Here is a 21,758-nt window from a genome sequence, read left to right as displayed (position 1 = left end):
TGATGATCTATCGGTGGTTAATACAAGTGGCGAGTTGTCGTTCATTGTGGCGTTCTAAGGGGGAGGCTTTTGTTCAGCAGTGGACGTCTTCCGGCTACTGGTGCTGATGAGGATGACAATGCATATAGTGAAGTGGACTAGATGATAAGCACCAGGAGAACTTCTCGACAATTAACATCGCCGCATCGGAAAAAGCAATATTTTGTAATAAGTGACGAGCAGTTGCACAACACTAAAAAGCGAGAAAAAAATTACAACTAAAATTTTAATCGATTACATAGAAAGCTATGAACATAATTTTCTACCCGTTTGAAGTCGCTGCCTCAGTGGCGAGTAAGCTGCAGTGAACCTATAGTCATCTACCTTGCCTCCATAGTGACTATCTATGGAACTGGCTCTTGCTGAGGCACTGACTTCAAACTGGTACAAAATTATTTTCATGGTTTTTGTAGTCAGTTAAAATTTTCGAACCAAAGTACATTAGTAAAGTAGGTACCTACATTGAAAGTTATAGTAGAACGTTAACAATTAATCTGTCATCTCCCAGGATAACAGGATCAAAGGAATTTGGGCACAAATTTGTGCCTCTGGGAGAGGACAGGTTAAGCAAATAAAAAAAAACGAAAAAGTAACAAAAAAAAAGTAACAAAATTTGAAGTTGAAATAAAAATACAAAAAAGACCGGGTGAGCGGTTAGTTCCAATTGAATGCTGAAAGTTTCTCGATAAGGGCTACAGCATAGATGTCGCTAGTGTCGCTGCTTAAGTGACAAAATAAGAAACAAACAAGCTGAGATATGTGGTGCATAGGAGATATTCGTGTCTGTACCCTTGTCCAGTGGTGGTGTAGCGGTATAGCATGTGGCACGGAATACCAAGGACCTGGGTTCGATTCCCAGCGCTGGTCTATTTTTCTGGTTTTTCTGTGCATCTATGTTTCAGTTTTTATTTTCGATATGGGTTTTACGGGATGACCGTAAAATTAATAAAATTTGGAGTTGAAATAAAAATCTCAGCCATTTCCTCAAAACACACGTTAGCTTATTTATAATAAGTCTAAGTCAGTGGCTTAGCTAGGGGGGGGGCGGCGGGGGCGGCCCGCCCCGGGTGTCACCCGCTGAGGGGTGACACCCAACCGTGAACATCAGCAGTACCACATATGAAAATTCCTAAAACTGTGGCAGATCGCATAACAATAATAAGTACCTACCTACTTAATAGGTGCCTATTGAGTGGCACTCGAGGCGGGTATTGTAGGTGTCACCCCAAAACTCGAATGAAAAAAACTTACTATGCGAATACTTGCAAATTATGTTTTTTTCATTCGATCTTTCGGGTGACACCTACAATATCCGCATTGGGCGCCACTCATGCTAGCTATGCCATTGAGTCTAACTAAATAAAACTATGGCTAACTTATAGCAGTTACGTCAGCACTGCGTCGCCGTCGTAATCTTTACTATCAAGTGACATTCACCACAAACCCGCAAAAAACCGCAAAGCAAAGCTATCGCATGCTATAATATGAGTTTGTGTCTTACCTGCTTATTACACGCCCTTGGCGTTTTTACAACATACCAAAGCAATAATTTTGAATAGTTAAGAGTATGCAACGGTAACAAAACTTAGGTCCTTAAGCACGAGTGTGTATTTATGAAATGAAAAACACAACTTTAGCCGTAGCTACGCACGCGTTAACGCATTCACTGCCACCGACGCATATATGCGTTTTCGGAACTTCACCCAATGCCGCTGTCATAATTATTCATACATCTTGAGCGCGGTTTTCTATCGTTTGCCCGAATTTCATATGCCCGAATGTATCGTTTTCTAGAATTTTCATTTGCCATAAAGTAATTTATTTCTGAAAGTCATTTCTTCAGAGTTGCTATTAAACTAACCTAACCTAACCCACTGCATTATATATGTTGCCATTTTAAAACATCCTGAAAACAGCACGGTTCTGTATATTTTATGGCAAAAGTTGGTATGGCAAGGCAAATTCGGGCATTTGTACGCCAATTGGCAAAACATGGTGAGACGATAATATTTTCTTTTACCACTGTATACAGTTATACCTATGTTTAACAAATAAAAAATACTTTGACTTCGACTTTGACTTTGAAATTCGGGCAAGTAAAGGTAAACGCTTGAACGCACATGTGCGTTGGTGGCCGGTGGCACCTGTGGAAGTCAGGTGGCAATGAATGCATTAATCATAGATTCGGCTCTTTTTAATCTCTAGCCACACCAAGGCTGGCCAATAGGTTTATATGTGGGCAAAACTTGTTAACGTCGAAAGCAGCGTTGGGCCACTGTATTCAGAGTACCTACGTAACTATTAAAATGATACACAAAGAAGAAAAGCTGGCCGATCAACGCGTTGCCACTTGGTGGCCCGCGGACCTGGGTTTAAGCAGCCTTAAGCTCTACACTCTCGACAGACTCTGAAGACAAAAACATTTAGATAGGTCTAACATCTGGTGACATGGTTAACGTTGTATTGCTTTGAGGATGAACTCTGGTTGAGTTCGAAACGTTCGTGTAGTGTGGTGGTGATGATAGTTGAGTTTGTATGATTTGTGCGTGCTGTTACAGTGTGGGGTGGAAGAGCTGCATGAACACACATTTGTTGCATAGACGTATCTACCACAAGGTTGCGGGTGAGCATATTAATTGTTTTTAATTAATTAACATGGAACTCCGCAAAGTAACGCCTGATTAAATAAATTATTTACATGAGTTAATTCTATGATTTTGGTCAGTGTTTACTAAACTTGTGGTCCCTGAAGCAGCTGATCTTCGATCCCTTTAATCCATTTAAAGTGTTTTGTATCCTCAACACACAGCCTTATAGATCCCCCCACCAAATAGCTAGAAAATGGCTGGCGAGTCAGTCTTGCGCGCGATTTCCGCCGTGTGCGCACGCGCGCGTTCGAAATATAAAAATTTAAACGAACCGAAACAGTGCTGCAGTGAATTTACGTTATTTTCGGCCAGTGACTTGTGACCGTTAGTGAAATATATCACTATAAAGGTTTATATGCCCTTTTGGTGACTTTTACAACAGTTCTGGATGGTTTTATAGTTATTTGCAAGTGCTATTGTTCGCTTTGTTGACGCTAGTGTACCAGCTGTCAAAACAGTACATACTATCAAGGTAAGTCGATTGATTTCGGAACCTGTCCTTCTATGTTCTAGTTCATGTCTAATTAAGAGTTTTTAAGACAAAGAAAATCTATTGGGTTTTTAGAAAATGTTTTTGGGTTTTTCATTGTAATAGTTTAGTAACTTTAGTCTAAAAGATCCCGTCCTAAGTTTTGTGATTTTGTAAAAAATACAAAAATACCGGACCGTCTTAGGTCATCAAAGATATTTTTGGACAACCTGTTTTGTTTTGTCGTGTTAGTATTCGCTTAACTTGTTTCGAATCTTATTAAGGTTCTGAACAGGACCCTATTACCAAGCCTGTGCTGTCCGTTCGTCTGTCTGTCACAAGACTTTTGAAACATGATAGGTAGAAATTTGAATTTTTGGCGCAAATCGACAGAATAAACGTGCTTTTTTTTCAAGGCGGATAAACAGATTTGTTTTAATAATCTCGCTTTTACGTAATTTCAACCTCAAAAAATGCAAGTATGTAAAATAGTAATAGCAAGTAAAATACAATTGACAAACTTTGAGATACTAAGTTAAATTAATTTAAGTTTATTAAAAATTAAAATATTGCAAGCTTTTATGCGGATTATACTTTTTATTGACAGCTTTTGCATTCTCATTCAAACAACATACCTGTTCCTATCTTAGACATTAGTTGAAGAGTTACGTCCTGCGGAGACAATCCTGGTCCAGCCACCCAAATCCTAATGGTGATTTTCCACCGGCGAGGTGAGACGAGACGAGGCGAGACGAGAATTGAAATTTGTATGCATTCTCGCGCGCTGTCGCAAGCCTCCGCGGGCGCCGCCATATAAATTTCAATTCTCGTCTCGCCTCGTCTTGCCTCGCCGGTGGAAAGTCACCTTAATACCAGAATCTTGTACTGTCAATCCCGAGCCCGATGGCTTGAGTACATAAATATGTCAAATTTCAGCACAACCAAATGCTAGGAAAAATGGTCTGCAAATTTTGGAAACACGACAATAAGCTTACAATAACTTAAACGACTTAGAAAAGTTGCGAAATTCCCGACGTTGTAATTTGAAAGTTCAATAACTCAAAAACGACTGAATCGATTGTTATCAAACATATTCCAAGGCCGGAAACGCACCCGCATTCCTAATAATGCTGTAGGTGTCCATGGGCGGCGGTGATCACTTACCATCAGGTGACCCGCCTGCTCGTTTTCCAGCTGTTCGATAGGGTATGGACGCATACTTATTGAAAGTCCGAATGTAATGTTTGTCAGAATGATCTTTTGTCATAACTCTTTTTTTTTTCTGAATCCAATGATTGTTCAGAATTGTAATTAAAAATTACAGAAAAATTTAAGGTTTCAGTAGGGAAAAAATGATGACAAACGATGGTTCGGACAAAAATTACGGTATAACTAGCGAACTTTGGAGCTCCCGTTCGATAAAAAAAAAGCTCAGAACCGCCGCAAAAAACTCGCTTTCACGCAAAAAGCTCATCCAAATCGGTTCATCCGTTTGAGAGCTACGATGCCACAGACAAACAGACAAATATTGGCGTCATACTTATAATAGCCCGTTTTAGCGTCAGGTTAAAAAAGGAAAATGACAAAAAAATCCTTTTGAAAAGGTACCTACCCAACACTAGCTAACTAATCAGTAATAAGTCATTTATTTGCTCAAACATAGTATGTACAGATAGTTGTAACAGGTTTATGGAGCTATTACATGTTTTTCTTCCAACTATGCTTTAATTTCATTATAACCGCACTAAATACCCAGCACAAAGCGGGACTTTTCTGCTCTAGAGCAGAAAAAATGTATGAAAATCCTTTATTGCATTGTTTTAGATTTTTTTTTAATTGCACCACCAAAGAGGTAACAAGTATTTTTGCTATAAAATTTGCCTGCATAGTGCAAAAAATCTAGTGTTAGGTTGGTTAATCTGACGGTATTATGAAATTAGACAGATTGCGTTCAAAAATGGTTGCTAACAATACTACCAAAAATAGTAAGTAGCCGTATTCAAAAAATAAAATGTGCATTTGGTTGCCTAACATGGCGCCCATCTGAAATTTGACTGATCGCGGGTAAAAATATCTGCTACTAACTCTGCCAAAAAAAAGTAAGAAATTAAAGAAAAAAACAAATTGGCGCGAACCTTGCGAATTTTACCTGGACATTTTTTGAGAGTGCGAATGTAAACATACAAAAAAGGAATCATCTAGTGCTAGTGATTTTTTTTGTCTACTATTCATGTAATAGTTGAAAGAAAAGCAGATTATGCACCTCGCATTAAGTAATTTATATTGCCCTCGTGCTTTTTAAAGCCCTCGCTAACGCTCGGGCTCCAAATCGGCACTCGGTGCAATAATAAATAACTTTCTGCTTGGTGCAACAATCTACTTTTGTCGCAAAGACATGCAAATATGAAAACTAGTGTTGTGTATCGCATGCACAAGTTTCTTATAATATTATTAAACAATGTCATTGAAATATTCTTAAATTTAATAATAGGCTAAAGCCGTTGTCATAAAATTGTATTTTTTTTTTATTCGACTGCATGGAAAATGATCAAGTGGGTCTCCTGATGGTAAGAGATCACCACCGCCCATAGACACCTGCAACACCAGGGGGATTGTAGATGCGTTGCCAACCTAGAGGCCTAAGATGGATTACCTCAAGTGCCAGTAATTTCACCGGCTGTCTTACTCTCCACGCCGAAACACAACAGTGCAAGCACTGCTGCTGCTGCTGCTGCTGTGTTGTAAAATTCATGTTTAAATTCTGTAAATGTATTCAACCGTTTAACTCAATGGCAGTTTAAGGAAATTTCAATGTCAAAAACTTAAGTGTAAAATTAAAACATGACAGATTAATAATCCTAACTCAAACAAGTATAACACTACGAGTACAAACAGCTCGCTATTGCAATTCAGTGATGCAACAATTTATTTTCATTGATGTTTCATTGATCCCAAGTTCAATAGTTTTTTTAGTCAGTTAACTGTATTGTTGGTAAACAAACGCTGTTTAATAAAACATAATCAACCCTGAAGGTTTTTATACATAATGCTAAGTCGTGACTTTAGTATTTAACGGCTCAATACAAGTCTAGCAGTTTGATATTACATGCGTTTTATACCTTATACTGTGTTCTTCATTATTTTTGTGCTAAAAATAACAGTGCCAAATTTCATGACTCTCTAAAGGACCAAGCGGTTGAAATTCTAAGATTTTATCCCGGTCCCGTGGGAATAGCGGGATAAAAATAATTTAATCTCCCAATCCGAACTGAGCCCGCGTTTCCACACTCGTCCTCACTTCCTACTGCCCAAGCCCTCACATTCTGAGAAGAGGCCTGTTCCCCGTTGCTGGACTACAATTTGCAAGAAAACTTTGTATTAAAAAGGTTTTTTAGCACAAACTTTATAGTTCCGCAAAGTAACGTCCGACTCAATAAATTACACAAACGGTTCTTTTTTAAAAGTACAGTTGCACCCCAACAGGTGTCGCGACCAGGTGGTCAATGGTCGTCCATCCGACCGCGACGGTGATCATCCACAAAGACAAATCCGTTATGTTTTATGTTTTAGAAAAATATTGGCTAAAGACGATTACCATAGAGCAAAAGATCACCGTAGCGATAAATTCCCATATCCTATTGGCTTAAAGCTGCAATTATATTGTAGTTGATTTTACCCGCGGCTTTATATACATATAATATTATAAACGCGAAAGTTTGTATGGATGAATGTTTGTTTGGATGTATGTTCGTTACTCTTTCACGCAAAAACTACTGAACGGGTTTCCATGAAATTTGGCATACAGGTAATATACGAATACTCGTAGGGTATACACCCTGGATTAATATATAGGCTACTTTTTATCCCGATTCCACGAGATAGGGATAAAATCTTGAAATAACAACCACTAGGCTTAGAGTCATGAAATTAGGTATGTAGGTATCTGGACGTCTGGAATAACACATAGGCTACTTTTTATCCCGATATTCCAACGGGATAGGGATAAAATCCTGAAATAACAACCGCTGGGCTTAGGAGCCATTAATTTGGTATATTAGGTAGCTGGACTACTAGAATAACACATAGGTTACTTTTTATCCCGATATTTCCACGGGATAGTGATGAAATCTTGAAATTGCAAGCTCTGGGTTTAGAGTCTTGAAATTTTGGGACAGTTGTTCTTAACACAACCTCAATCAAGATCACGATATAAATTTTGGGATTACCCAGGGGAATTTTGTAAAATCCCGGAATTTCAGTAGTAACTACCAGATCGAATAGTTTACGCGTGCGAAGCCGTGTGTAAATTCTAGTGCTATCATATAACTAGACCAATACAAAATGAATGTGTATAGTGTATCCCTATTTATACTAAGTTTTACGGTCTGATTAAATAAATTAACATTTCAATTACAATTTAATCGAGGACTTTCTCTAAGTCTGTGGTGTCGTGATTTCAAACAATACGTAATTATTTATTTGACGCTTGGAGTAAATTACTTTCTACTCTACTTGCGCTATTTAGTAGGTAATTGGGTTAACATTTTTATGGTTCCGTAACCGATAAATATCCTATTAGAAGCATATAAAAAGTTGGCCTATCTCTAAGACAAAACCCCTTTTTCAGATGCGTATCTGCATTTTTACTACTGTTCAACACCCAATCAGCTAGATTAATCTAAATAAAATTTTATATAAAAGTAGCTAGATCTCTGTAATAACAATAGGAAACCTACTATCCTGATATTCCCACTGGATTAGGATTTATGTACGTTAAATCACAGAATCTCAACCGCTAAATAAAATTAACTAATTATGATTGGTTTTTTTGGAGTCTTTTTGTATTTTTTATTTCAACTCCAAATTTGTTACTTTTACGGGTATCCCGTGACACCATATCGAAATAAAAAATACAAAAAGACTCCAAAAAAGCAATCATAATTTAATTGCTTAGTAGCGACATCTCTTGTCTGGGTGAGCGGTTAGTTCCGAAAGAATGTGACGTCTGTCGATGAAACATAGATGTCGCTAGTGCTGCTGCTTAAGTAGTGTAGTAGAAATAAGCAACCTGAGATATGTATGCACAGGAAAAATTCGTGTCTAGATTCCTGTCCAGCAGTGGTGTAGGGGTTAAGCACGCAGCACGGATTGCTGAGGACCTGGGTTCGATTCGCAGTGCTGGTCTCTTTTTCTGGTTTTACTGTGCATCCATGTCTCAGTTTGTATTTTCGAAAATTAACGAAATCACGGTGACTGCAGGCCGCTTCCAAACAAAGCAACTGGAGGTACATATGGGGGAGCCCTATGTCCAATAATATGATGATGATGATGAAGTGAAATTTAGCACAGGTGAATACAGACCGCTATATAATTTTACACTGTACTGTAGTTTACACTGTATTGTAGCTTCCACAATGTTCGACTTTTAAACTCACTCTTTGTCGGTCCCCAACTGATTGCTCCTCTCATCCAATCGAAGGTTGACTGGTAGAGACCCGTTAAAGGGATAAGTCCGCCTTTGTAGAAGCATCTCAAAGTTGGTCGATTGTATTTTGTTTGTTTCCTTTTGTACTATAAATAGTTTAACATACGTAAGTGCATAGTTTTTTTTAATAGAATAGAATAGAATATAAATATTTATTCGCACTTCGCAAATTAAGGACATATAACACAAAAAAAAACAAGTAGTAAGGAGGTATTTGCGAAATCGCGAAGCGGTCTCAGCTCAGCATAGTGTTGGCCGTAGAGTCAGCTCAGCATAGTTTTGGCTCCAGGAATTTCGTAAATTTGAATACTAGACATAAATGAGGTAGGTACTTAGGTTATCTATTTCGTGGACGTGCTGCAACTGATACAATGATGTTACTAATAATTCACGCTATAACGAAACCGACAGATGACAATATTTTGTTACTCCTTAAACATTATTTAAACAACTTTGTTAATCAAACTACTCTCACCTAAAAGGTCTCTTCCCATAAGAGCAAAATAAAAACACTTTTTATTTCACGATCTCGCAACAAGCCCACGCATGCGCTGACGCAATACTTTCGCCGTTACGTCTCGCTCTCGACCAGTCGCGACCAATTTGCGAAACGTCGATTAAAAAGGCTCAAGATGGATTTGATGGCCGTCCTGTTTTACATATTTGCATATTGCACATAGGCAGTTCACCTAAGTACCTCGCGTTGAAATCTTATAGCTTTTGCTCGCAACTTTGAGAAAGAGAGAGAGAAATATTTATTTACATATAATTCGATTTGTTCGCGTTAAACCCAGACTACGGTCTTTTTTAACCGACTTCAAAAAAGGAGGCGGTTCTCAATTCGAGTGTATGTTTTTTTCGTATATTTTTTACGCGATAACTCCGCCAATTGTGGGCTGAATTTCAAAATTCTTTTTTAGTTCTAAAGGACATAGGTACTTCCGAGGTGGTCCCATTGATACCAAGTCAGGATCTGATGATGGGATCTTAGAGAAATCGAGGGCAACCCTCGAGTTTATAAAGCACGCGATTTTGGCATTTTTTAACATATAGACAAGTATTTACATCCAGAAAGTATAATTTGGTGAACTGGACCCTGATAAAGAAGACCGTAGGTACCGGTACTCTAATATAAAATGATATAACTATGCTGTGTTTGAGCTTAATGGAATCGTTGTGAGTGTTGCACTTTGGCTACAAATCACTAAAAACTATGAAAAAAATTTTTTTACATAAAATGGAACCGACTTCAAAAACCTTGAAAATAATTTTCTACTAGTTTGAAGTCGGTGCCTCAGCACGAGCCAGCAGGAGTGATTGAAGCCCAATATACTTATAGTATGTAGGTGAGGTAGACGACTATAGTTCCACTCCTGCTGGCTCGTGCTGAGGCACCGACTTCAAACTAGTAGAAAATTATTTTCAAGGTTTTTGAAGTCGGTTCCATTTTATGTAAAAAAAATTTTTTTTGTCTTTGTAAGTATACATTTTTGACGAAAGATTTTGTGATGAAAAAACGTAAGTGCGTTTTGAAATATACAGAGTGCCATCTATGAAATGTTGATTATATGTTTTGTTATTTACTTACTTTTAAACCTTATACACTCTCCTACAGGAGCCATGCTTTTTCGGGATAAAAAGTAGCATACGTGCTAGCTAAGTTAGGGTATTTTATCTCTGTTCCAATAAAATACATTTTATCACCAAAAGTAATAAATTATCACAATAATTAGATCCTTATTTTAGTGTGAAATAGGTAATAAACTAGACATGAAACAAAACATTTACAGAACAACTAATTAACAATTAAAAACAAAAAATATCTTTAATAATGAAGATTATTTTTTTGGAATCTTTTTTGTATTTTTTATTTCAATTCCAAATTTTTACTATTACGGTCATCCTGTAAAACCTAAATTGAAAATACAAACTGAAATATAGATGCACAGAAAAACCAGAAAAATAAGACCATCACTGGGAATCGAACCCAGGTCCTCGGTATTCCGTACCGCGTGCTATACCGCTACACCATTGATGGTCTTTAATAATGCCCGTGTGAAATTATAACCAAAAGCTTTACAATTTGCTCCTGTTACAGGAATCCTGACCGCTAAATAATTAATCCACTTATTACCAAAATAGTATAATAATAATAGAAGTAATTTAAATATTAAAATTTATAAGACCGATCGATCGTGTTTGATTCAGGAACTACGAGTATTTATGACTTTCTTTTAAATCTATGAACGCAATTTTGCTTGTCACTAAAATCGATAACATTGTTCCTAAGAACAAGAACATAGATTGATAGCTCACGTGTCCGTCTGTCTGTCATGTATCAGACAGGATTTACAGCCAAACTTTTATTATTATTGCACTTAACTGTCTTTTATACATTATTTTTGCATTGGCTAGGTTGTTTCTGAGTTTACCGTGTTGACCCATCTCAATGCTTTTGTATACATACCCATATAGACATAAACATTATTGTAAGTATTTTAAGTTTAGGATAGTTTTATTTCATTTAATTGAAGTAATTAGTACCTATGTGTTAAAATATCTGTGTACCGAAATTCATTCATTTCATTTGATTTTTCATTTTTTCTAAATCGGTTCAGTGGTTTTGACGTGATGGAGTAACAAACAGACTTACAAACTTTCGCATTTATAATATAATACCTATTAGTGGGATTACATAACTTAAAGCAGAATGCTACACATACCGGTTTAGTTTTAGTAAGCCACATGTGCGTTTGTCTAATCTTTGTGTAAATCGCGTGGCAACAAGACTTTACACTCATTTGCTTTTTATTGTTGAGTCGCCGGAAGGGCCAATGATGCTAAGTCCTTACTATTTTAAGGACGGTTAAAGTAACGTATTTCTGCAACTTGACCATGACATTAATTTAATTAATAAACTAAAATTCAGACTTTGTTAACTTTCTAACAAAATTATAATTGCCAGCAATGCTCAGCAAAGTAAATTGACAAGTAAGTGTAAATGACAGCCGACAGATACTTTGATTATTACTTGTCAATTTACTTTGCTGTAGGTGCCTATAGGCTGAGATGAGGATGATGTTGATGATGTTTTTAATTAGGCTGGGTGTCTAATATGTGGATTTTATGAATTACTTTAGGAGGTTAAAACCAGTGATTCAATTAATTCACTATTATGCAAACTTAAAACGTATTATAAATACTGAAAATGTCAAATAAACTCGAAATCGAGCCTTGGCATTTCAAGATATTGATTTTTTATCACATAATTTAATTGCAGTTAGATGTGTTATTTATGTGCACGTTTTATTCTTAAAACTAATGTTTATTTAGCGAATCGAATTCATAACACGGTTTTAAAATAATTTAGCATTAAAAACAGAATAATTAGGTCCATTATAATTATGCGGAAGTTACCTATAGTTTTAGTTAGTTGTATACTATAAAACTGTTTTTGCGAATAGCGAATAAATTATTCTTATTCTTATTCTTATAAAAGCTAATAAATTTTAGACTCATTATGTTAGTCTAACAATTTTAACATTAACCTTTAGTAATGCAATCAGGCAGGCAAGGCAGTATGAAAGCGCTTACGTTCACGATCATATGACCATCTCTTTCTTACCCTCGTCTTGGTGAAAACGATTGTGATTCCAAGTGGCTTAGACAATACGTCCTCAGGTCATAAAATATTTTCGTATTACCTCATTAGTAAATATGCATCCAATTAATAATAATTTAACCCTTTTCGCAAAAAGACAAAGGTGTAGCTACCAATTTTTAATTTTATATCTGTTAATCTGGCAAGTAAAGTAATTCGTAGAAATCATCTCAAAGCAAATGAAATGCATACAGAATTAATGAATGCAGATAGTTGTTTCCCAAATGACAGCTTTAGGATGCGATGCTTCTCGAAGCATCAACGGTTATTCCCTTGACTATTAAGTCGTCAACATGCACCGCCTGCATTCTTCAAAAAACTCCCACAAAAAACAAAGTCCAATCAAAACTACAAAAACAATTACCCGTGACTAATCAGTAAATTATTAAAAATAAACTTTAATCACTTGGGTGGGCTCACAGTTCCAGGCTTGACACGAAAGGGACGACATGATAACCTCACACGATGCGTCGATTATTTACTAGTTGTAGTTAGTAGCAAGCCTTAGGCAGTGTCTACTTAGTTTTGTAAGCATGCTCCTTAGTCATCTGTCAAGAAATAGAGAACACGACACGTATTAAAACACTAGATTTTATCCGCGGTTTTGCACGCGTAATCCATAGATATGCCAGTTGAAGCGAATTTCCGGGATTTTACTGAATTCTCGCAGGAATTCCAAAAAAATACATCGTGATTCTCATTGAATTTGCCTTAAGTAAATATCTATCTGCGCTTAAGAAAATATAATAAAGTCTCAGGTCAATTGAAAAGAAAGAAAGAATAAATTTATTTACCAACATTCGACACAACAACAAAAAAAAGTACAGCTAAAAAAACAGACAACCTTAATCTTGCTTAAATATATTAAACAGGAAGAATTAAAGGAAAATAAACATTGTGCCGAAAGAAGTAAAAAGGGCCATACTCAGCGAATTGCCACAGCCAACACCCATTCATCATCATCCCAGCCTAACAGCCACAGCTGGGCACAGGCCTAACACCCATTATTTTATTTTATTCATTTTCATTCACTCATGATTGATTGACAAATTCAAATAGCCAAAATAAAATAAACTTTAGTCTTACATAATCATCACTCTTGTGACTAATTATCTCCTACACCTTTTTCAATCAAACACAATGCCAAAGTCAATGTAATTACTTAGAGACGCTTAGCTTTGAGACGTTCCAAGAAATATTGAGCGCGTTTCAGTACACTGCCGTCGATGGTTGATCACTTATGAATCCGTAGCAGTTAGACCCCGCAATGTATCGGAACTTGTACGATATTTCCGCACCGTCTAAATAAAATTTACAGTGATTGATGATCGTTGTAGGCAGTTAGGAAGTCAAGTGTCAACATGACCTTCTTTCAAATGTCACTGATTGAAGTATTCATGAATATACTTATTATAGGTTCTTGTTTGCCTTCTGAGGTCATACCAGTGCTATTATCACTTCATACACTAAATAATTCCTCATCTCTATCGTTGACTCCTTCTGGTTCTATTCTTTTTGGTAGTTGTCACTCAAAAATCTCTGTTTGCTTCTCAGAAAGAAGCTTTGACCGACTTAGTTGTTCGTCGAATAACCCACACGATTTACTTACCTCATCTAATTGATATAGTTAGCTGCAGGAAGGGGTTTCCACTACCTACTTCTTTAAGGCTATTCAAATGCTAGAATGTAGTTTTCATTCATTGATTAGCTACTTTGATAAATTACAACAAATGCAGAATGGTGATTTAAAATGTATTTTTTCGATAATTAAAAAAATAACAACAGCATCTAGTGTAGGTGTACACAGGTATTAGGTACCTTTATAACGAAGTTAAAAGGAATACTATCACAAATATTTCATTTTTGTAGGCAACTAAATCTTAATCTTAAATATTTGTTATAGCATACTAATAGAGAGCTCTGCATTGCCCGCAGCCCGAATGCACTTTAACTTTTTTACAATTAGGTAAAAGCGAAAACCATCCGCAATACAGCGTGTTCATTTTTATTTAAGACACGATATTATCGCACTAAAATTATAGGAAAAAATGTAATTCTTATGAACAATAACTGTAACGAAATAAAAAACGAAAGTCCGATATAATTCGGCGATAAGTGACGTAATGCGACTGGCATAATGTCTGGGAAACAATAAAAATACCGGCGATTGTGTTAACGGTAAGAATATACAGATTATATCGTAACCGTTTAGACGCCATTTACATACATTATCTAAATAGTTTGCATGCTTTGGTGGCTTAATAGACAGTGATTTAGGGCCACTTTATTGTTTTCCAGTGTACTGTCGAATCATTTGCGCCGTAACTGATTCTAGAACCTTTTCATAGAAAATGTCATAGGACAACTTATTCATCATCATCATGTCAGCCGAAAGACGTCCACTGCTAGACATAGGCCTCCCCCAAGGCTCTCCACTCAGACCGGTCTTGTGCTTTCCGCATCCACCGCGATCCCGCGATCTTAACCAAGTCGTCGCTCCATCTTGTTGGAGGCCTACCGACAGCTGGACAACTTATTGCCATTGACATTTGTCACTCTAGCTTTTTGTAGGTACTACTTAAGTGTCATTGTAATTTTTATTATAAGGGTCATTTCAGACTATGATATGTATGTGTGTATGTAAACTCTTTATTGCACATAAAAATAAAATAACAAGAAATATAAATATACACAGAGAGGAGAGCAAAGGCGAGCTTATCCCTAAATACTTATCTCCGCTTCCAAGAACGAGCTTACATATACGGATATAGACCGGGGAAAAACGCTAGTCTGAAATTGCCCTTATAAGAAAAATTATAATGACACTAAAGTAGTATATACCGTATATGTAAGCTCGTTTTTGGAAGCGCGTGTACGCGCGTACAGGGTGCCTACAATAAGCTAGAGTGACAAATGTCAAAGGCAATAAGTTGTCCTATGACATTTTCTATGAAAAAGTTCTACAATCAGTTACGGCGCAAAAGATCTGAGTATACGCGCAAATAAGACGCTGGTCTACAACCGCCCTTATAAAAAAAGACAAACGTCAAAGTGGAATGACAAGTTTTGGTGACACGAGTGACAGCTACATGATTGGTATCACCTTTTCCGCGTAAATGTCATTCTAAGGGCCGGTACCACTATTCTTTGATAAGTCCTTGACATTTTAGAGGATAGATACATATCATGTTCTCTGTTCAAAACAAAAACAACAGAGATGACAAATTTCATGGTTATTTTCAGTACTTTATAAATTTCTGCTTTGATATTACAATTAAATTTAGTAAAACGAACCGAATGACAAACGTAACGTAAAATGGGCTATGATAAAAACTAAATGTCTAGTTCCGGGACATAACGTCATTAGATGAAACGAAAAAACTGTGAACACTATCGTTGGTTAAACGATAATAATGCGAACCATTTTTGGACGTAATGCAAATTAAATATTTTTAGAGAGTCGGCGCGATTTTGCGTAACTGATAATTTGAAGTAGGTATTTTGTTTATTTGTAACTGATGTGTGATTGACCTATATCCCGTCTGAATACGAACCGTAGTAGTAACAAGGTTGTCCAGTAACTGCCTATTAGCCTTGAATAGCCCTCAAGTGCATCTATCCGAAAAAAACACAACACGGAACAAGCTCTATTCTTTAGCAGCCGTCGATTTGGAAGATGAAGCAAAGTGCTGATGCGCTTTTGTTTGCAGATTACATATACACTGTGTTAATGTGTTGATCAAATAACTGAAAACCAGAAAGTACTTTGCCAGAATCAAGAGTACAATGAGGGCTATCGTTTTTTGTCTTTCTAGATGGCGACACTGTTGCGTGAGGTTTTTAAGTGTGGCTTTCAGAGTCTATTATTACGGGCGCTAAAACAAAGTTTAGATTAAAATCATATTTAATACACCTTAGAACCGTACCCTAAAAATATCCAGCAACCACAGTGTTGCTTAGTCCCGTTTTGTTCGGAAAAAAGGGGAGGACAAAAGTTTCCGAAAGACATAACTGTCTCAAAACACAGACATTCATTGCCCCGTAACGCATAATTGCCATAATTAATTTCAGATATTGCATTCAAAATATTCACAAAATTATTCTAATTATAAATAAACCCGCGTAGCTCACCCAAAAACTATGAGATTTGACATTTCGGAGACCTCACGCTACACTAGCGCCTCTAGCGGCGAATTCATACGCGATAGCCCTCATTAATCACACTATGTCAGGTTGTGTCTGTGTTTTTAAATATTTTTTTTACAATATTTAGATAATTTCATACTGGCCGTTTACGTGTCAGTTTTGATTTTCTTCTAAAAAACGGTGGAAACTGACGAATACAAATTATGAGTGTAGAGTTATAAATTAAAAATACTTACGCGAATATTTTTTTAAATGATGACGGTATTCGAAAATAAACGCAGTCAACTAACATAAACTGAGAAAATATTATTGAGGTGTCTGGGGTGTTGTTTCAGTTATTTAATAAATACCTTGTGTACCTTTGTACTATATGCTTGTCTTCTGTGATTTAGGGCCTAACTAGATACAATAGAACTACACAGGACACCCAGCCCGACCTCATTCCGCAACAGGTTACAATACCAACAATGCATTAAAACGGAATAATTCTCGGCCCAGGCGCATATCCAAAGATCATGAGCTAATTTATTACTACCGATTTCTCTCCGTGATATATTTTAGTATCGTAAGATTGCTCTTAATAAAGTATAAAGTTTGCGACTTAGAAAATTTAGGTTCTCTATTGGATGGCATAAAATTATTTCTAATATTATTGTTACGCATAATTGCTTTTAGCCGAATTAGCGATGTGCATACTCATCATTACGCATATTTTTTTACGCATAAAATTAAAAAGCATAAATACAGAAAGCATCATCTTCATGAAGACTAACGTCAAATAGCATAAACACAAAAAGCCATAATATTAAGTTTTTTTAAAACTGTAAGTCATCACCATCACCGTCCCAGCCTGTATATATAAGGTGCTAACAAATTAGGTACCAATATTTTTACAGCTGATAGTACTCGTCTCTAGGAGTAGACTTAAGTAAGTATAAAATAGTTAAAAGTGTATGTTACTTTTTGGAGATAATTAGAGAATCAACTTTGTTCCTTAAAAACACCCTGTTAATAAGATAATTAATAGTCAGTGTTAAAAACTTCTTTGATTGTCTTGACCGTCACGAGTAACTGGCCACTTCACTTAGATAAATAAATGTCAAAACTATTAGTAAGCAATATGTGAATATTGCTTACTAATAGTTTTCCCGCCAATCGTTGATGGTTATGACAAACGACAGGTTCACTTGACAGAAAGTGTTAAATATCTTGTCACTCAAATGCACAGGCTGATTATGTGTGGGCGGAACGATAATTTATTTATTTTGTTCAGGAAATTAAAACGAAAATATCATATAAAAAGTTTTCTTCGTTGTTTTGATCCAATTTAACATCTCATAAAATATTGGTACTTAATTTGTTAGCACCTTATATAGCTTCCTACTGCTGGGCACAGGCCTCCTCTCAGAAACTGAAAATATATTAAATTATATTGTCCCGGATAAGTCACGTCTTAAATCGAGTTTAGCTCGACATATTTAGAAAGAAAGAAAGAAAGAAAGAAGACATTTATTCACTTACACAGAAGACACACATATACAGCAAAATTAACACAAATAAAATAAAAAATTACAGAAAAACACATGAAAACATTAAATACAATATACACAATGTTGTGTGTCCCCGCGAAAGTGAAACGGCTATTTCGGGCTAATCCGCGATATGACGATGAAAATGCGGGTAGTTGTGCACCGGTGTCGGTTTTTTCGGGTAGTCGCGCGAGCATAGCAGCAGTCGCGTTGCTCCTAAGAAGAAGATCTACGGATGAGCCCGAAACATGTCGAGCTAAACTCGATTTAGGACGTGAGTTATCCGGGACAATATAATTTAATATGAGTGAGTCTCACGGTAGTTTAAAATGGCGATGTTTCTAGGACATCCGAAGTGTGACATCGGCTCGCAAATGTGGCTATAGTGTGCGCAGGCGCACTTAACTCGACCACTTCTCTAATATATTCAGGGTACTGGTCTGGTGACCTACACGTGGCAGTGCCGAGTTAATTCCACCAAACTGGTTCTATTTGCAACTATTTGCAACGTTTAGAATTTTTTGACAGTCAAATTTAGACTGCAATTGTCATATTTGGTATGATACCACACTTTTGGGGTTCCGGAGCCAAAATGGCAAAAACGGAACCCTTATAGTTTCGCCATGTCTGTCTGTCTGTCCGTCCGCGGCTTTGCTCAGGGACTATCAATGCTAGAAAGCATAATATTAATTATTATTATTATTTATTGTATAATTGTGCACGGATATATATATATACCAACTATGCCGACAAAATGGTACAACCAAAATTTAAAAACAAAAAATTTTTTAGGGTACCTCCCATAGACGTAAAGTGAGGGTGATTTTTTTTCTCATCCAACCCTATAGTTTGGGGTATCGTTGGAAAAGCCTTTTGCTTAGACGATTTTTCGATTCAGACCCCTTTAAAATCTAAACCGATGTGGAAACATTTTAAAAAATTCAGGATGGTAGTAAGTATATCAAACTTACAAGGAAAACTATAACGGCTAAGTTTGCTTGAGAATTATTAGTAGTTTAAGAGTAAATAGCAGCCTAAGGTATAAAATATACCTAAACTTGGAATATTCCGTATAAAATACGATATCCTTAGAAAAATATTACTTATTTTTTCGTAATGGCTACGTAACCCTATTTTGGGTGTGTCCGACACGCTCTTGGCCGGTTTTTTACTTAGTATAAAATAAAGTAATTTCCCACCGTCTCTACGTTTAGATCTTTTAAACTAAGCGACGGATTTAAATTCTGTGTTCACCATCAGTTAGATATTTTTCTACAGAAGGTTTATATACGTATCTGATAGATATTATAATTAGCGACGTGCCCCAGCTTCGCGTGAGCATAGTTTTTGGCAAATGGAACTGAAAAATGATCAAGTGCTTTTGATTAAAGATTTTTTAATTATCCGTGCGAAGCCGGGGCGGGTCGCTAGTTTAATATAATTAGATTTAATCGAGAAGTAAGCTCCGGTTGTTTTATAAAAATGAATCTGACCTAGTAACGTAATGCAAAGAAAAATTATAGAGGAAAATATTATACTTATGGATGGCTTTACCTGTAAACACTGTTCTGTTTTTTAAGTGTAAAAATAACAATAGTCAAAATACCATTAACGGGACTTATCACGCTATTTTTACACGAGTAATATTTACCTCGACGTTTCGGCAACGTTACAGTTGCCGTGGTCACGAGTAGTCTCGTGATAAGTCCCGTTTATGGTATTTTGTCTATAAGTGAGAATCACGAAAGTATAAAACGTTATAAAATAACAATAGTTTTATTTCAGTCAGTTTAAAAAATGTTATAGCAAATCTCATTAGGCGTGAAAACTTGGAAACTGTGACGAAGGAAGGTTGGTATGCGTTTAACTGTCTTAATTGGTGTAGCCTTCTTTTAGACAGTTATGCACTGAGTTAGCCTTAATAAGCAGTTTGCTTCCTTCGAATAATTGTTGGTAGCGGTGCTTTTTAATAGGGACATTTCTAACAAGATTATGGATTAAGAATTGACGAATAGAACAGCGTTACAGTATAAAAGTGGCGGGACTAGGTTTACCATACGCTTTTATACAGTGTGTTACCGGCAGTCAGGCGTTTTTTAAGGTAGGTTAAAGTAACGTATTTCTGTAACTTAACCATGACTAATTTAATAAGTAAACTAAAATTTAGACTATGTTAACTTTTTAACAAAATTATAATTGCCAGCAATGTACAGCAAAGTAAATTGACAAGTAAATGTAAATGACAGCCGACAATGTACAGTTGCTTGCTATTATAATTTGGTTAGAAAATTAACAAAGTCTGAATTTTAGTTTATTAATTAAATTAATGTCATGGGTAAGTTACAGAAATACGTTACTTTAACCTCCCTTAAAAAAAAGCCTGGCTGCCCGTAACACACTGCATGGGGGCACTGTATAAGGGGAGTCACCTGATGGGAAGCAGTCACCGCCGCACATGGGATACCTGCCAACACGAGGGGTAACACAGGTGCGTTGCTAACCGTTTGAGAGACTGATAGACTCGTTTTTTAAAGATCCTTAATTTGTACAGCTCCAATGCTGTCCCGGAAAGCTGGTTCCATATTTTTGTCGTGCGTGGAAAATGTCTAAAGTCTAGATTTGTCTGGCTTTTTCATTTGTCAAGAATTTTAGTTATTGGAAAAAACTGGCCAAGTATACGAGGCAAGCTCGGTTCCGGGCAGCCAGAGGCAAAAATACTATGTTATGTACCACAAAATAAAAAAACCGGCCAAGAGTGTGTCGGACACGCCCAAGATAGGGTTCCGTAGCCATTACAAAAAAATAAAGTAATATTTTGCTAAGGATTTCGTATTGTGTACGGAATCTTCCAAGTTTAGATATATTTTATGCCTTAGGCTGTTATCTTAAACTACTAATAATTCTAAAGCAATATTAGCCGTTATAATTTTCCTTGTGTTTTGATTTACTCACTACCATCATGAATTTTTTCAAATTTTTCCACCCAACTGCTTATATCTTAGAGGGGACGATCGATTTTAATGAAAATTTACACTTTACCATCTCTTACCATCAGGAGACCCACTTGCTCGTTTGCCATCCAGTCGAATAAAAAAAAAAGATTAAAGTTAAATATTTCGCAAAAAGATCACAGAATCGAAAAATTGTTTCGGACCCCCGCAATGGTTTTAAAAGACCTATCCAACGATACCCCACACTATAGAGTTAATTTGTGGGAGGCACCCTAATAATATTTTTTTTTTACTTTTTGTTTTACCACTTTGTCGGCTTAATTGATATTTAAAGCTTTCTAGTACTAACGATCTCTGAGCGTAGCCACGGACAGACAGACAGAGAGACAAAGGAACGGTTTTTTTTAACGCAAAAAAAAAAGTTGGAAACCCCCGACTTTGTCACTTCAAAGTTCAATATCTCAAAAACGGCTGAACCGATTTTGATGAAACATGTCTAGGAACCATTGCTGGAAAACCTGATTTCAAATGAGATAAACCGCATTCAAATCGGTCCACCCGTTTAAGAGCTACGGTGCCACAGACACACATAGCGGTCAAACTTATAACACCCCTCTTTTTGCGTCGGGGGTTAAAAATAGGCTTGCGCTTAACCACAATCACGCCTGATGGTAAACGAAGATGTGGATTAAGATGGAACACGCTTGCCTAATCAATACCCATTCACGCTAGAAAATTCATTTCATTACTTACTGTTTCTGTATCTCAAAACACACTTCAACTCTTGCGCAAACTGTCCCTCTAAATTGTCTCCCAAATATTGATTCAAA

At 36.4% G+C, this 21,758-nt stretch overlaps 1 protein-coding gene across 1 annotated transcript in view; it reads left to right on the top strand.

Annotated features, from left to right (window-relative positions):
- Nucleotides 1-2,892: 2,892 nt before the first annotated feature.
- Nucleotides 2,893-21,758, top strand: part of LOC141430169 (uncharacterized) — a 167,510-nt gene continuing 148,644 nt past the window's right edge. The window contains exon 1 of the mRNA XM_074090742.1: nucleotides 2,893-3,159. The gene's annotated coding sequence lies outside the window, so the exon portion shown is untranslated. The remainder of the gene's footprint in view (nucleotides 3,160-21,758) is intronic.

The sequence above is a fragment of the Choristoneura fumiferana genome, chromosome 8, assembly GCF_025370935.1.
Source record: "Choristoneura fumiferana chromosome 8, NRCan_CFum_1, whole genome shotgun sequence".
Lineage (NCBI taxonomy): Eukaryota > Metazoa > Arthropoda > Insecta > Lepidoptera > Tortricidae > Choristoneura > Choristoneura fumiferana.
This window is presented reverse-complemented; position numbering and strand designations above follow the sequence as displayed.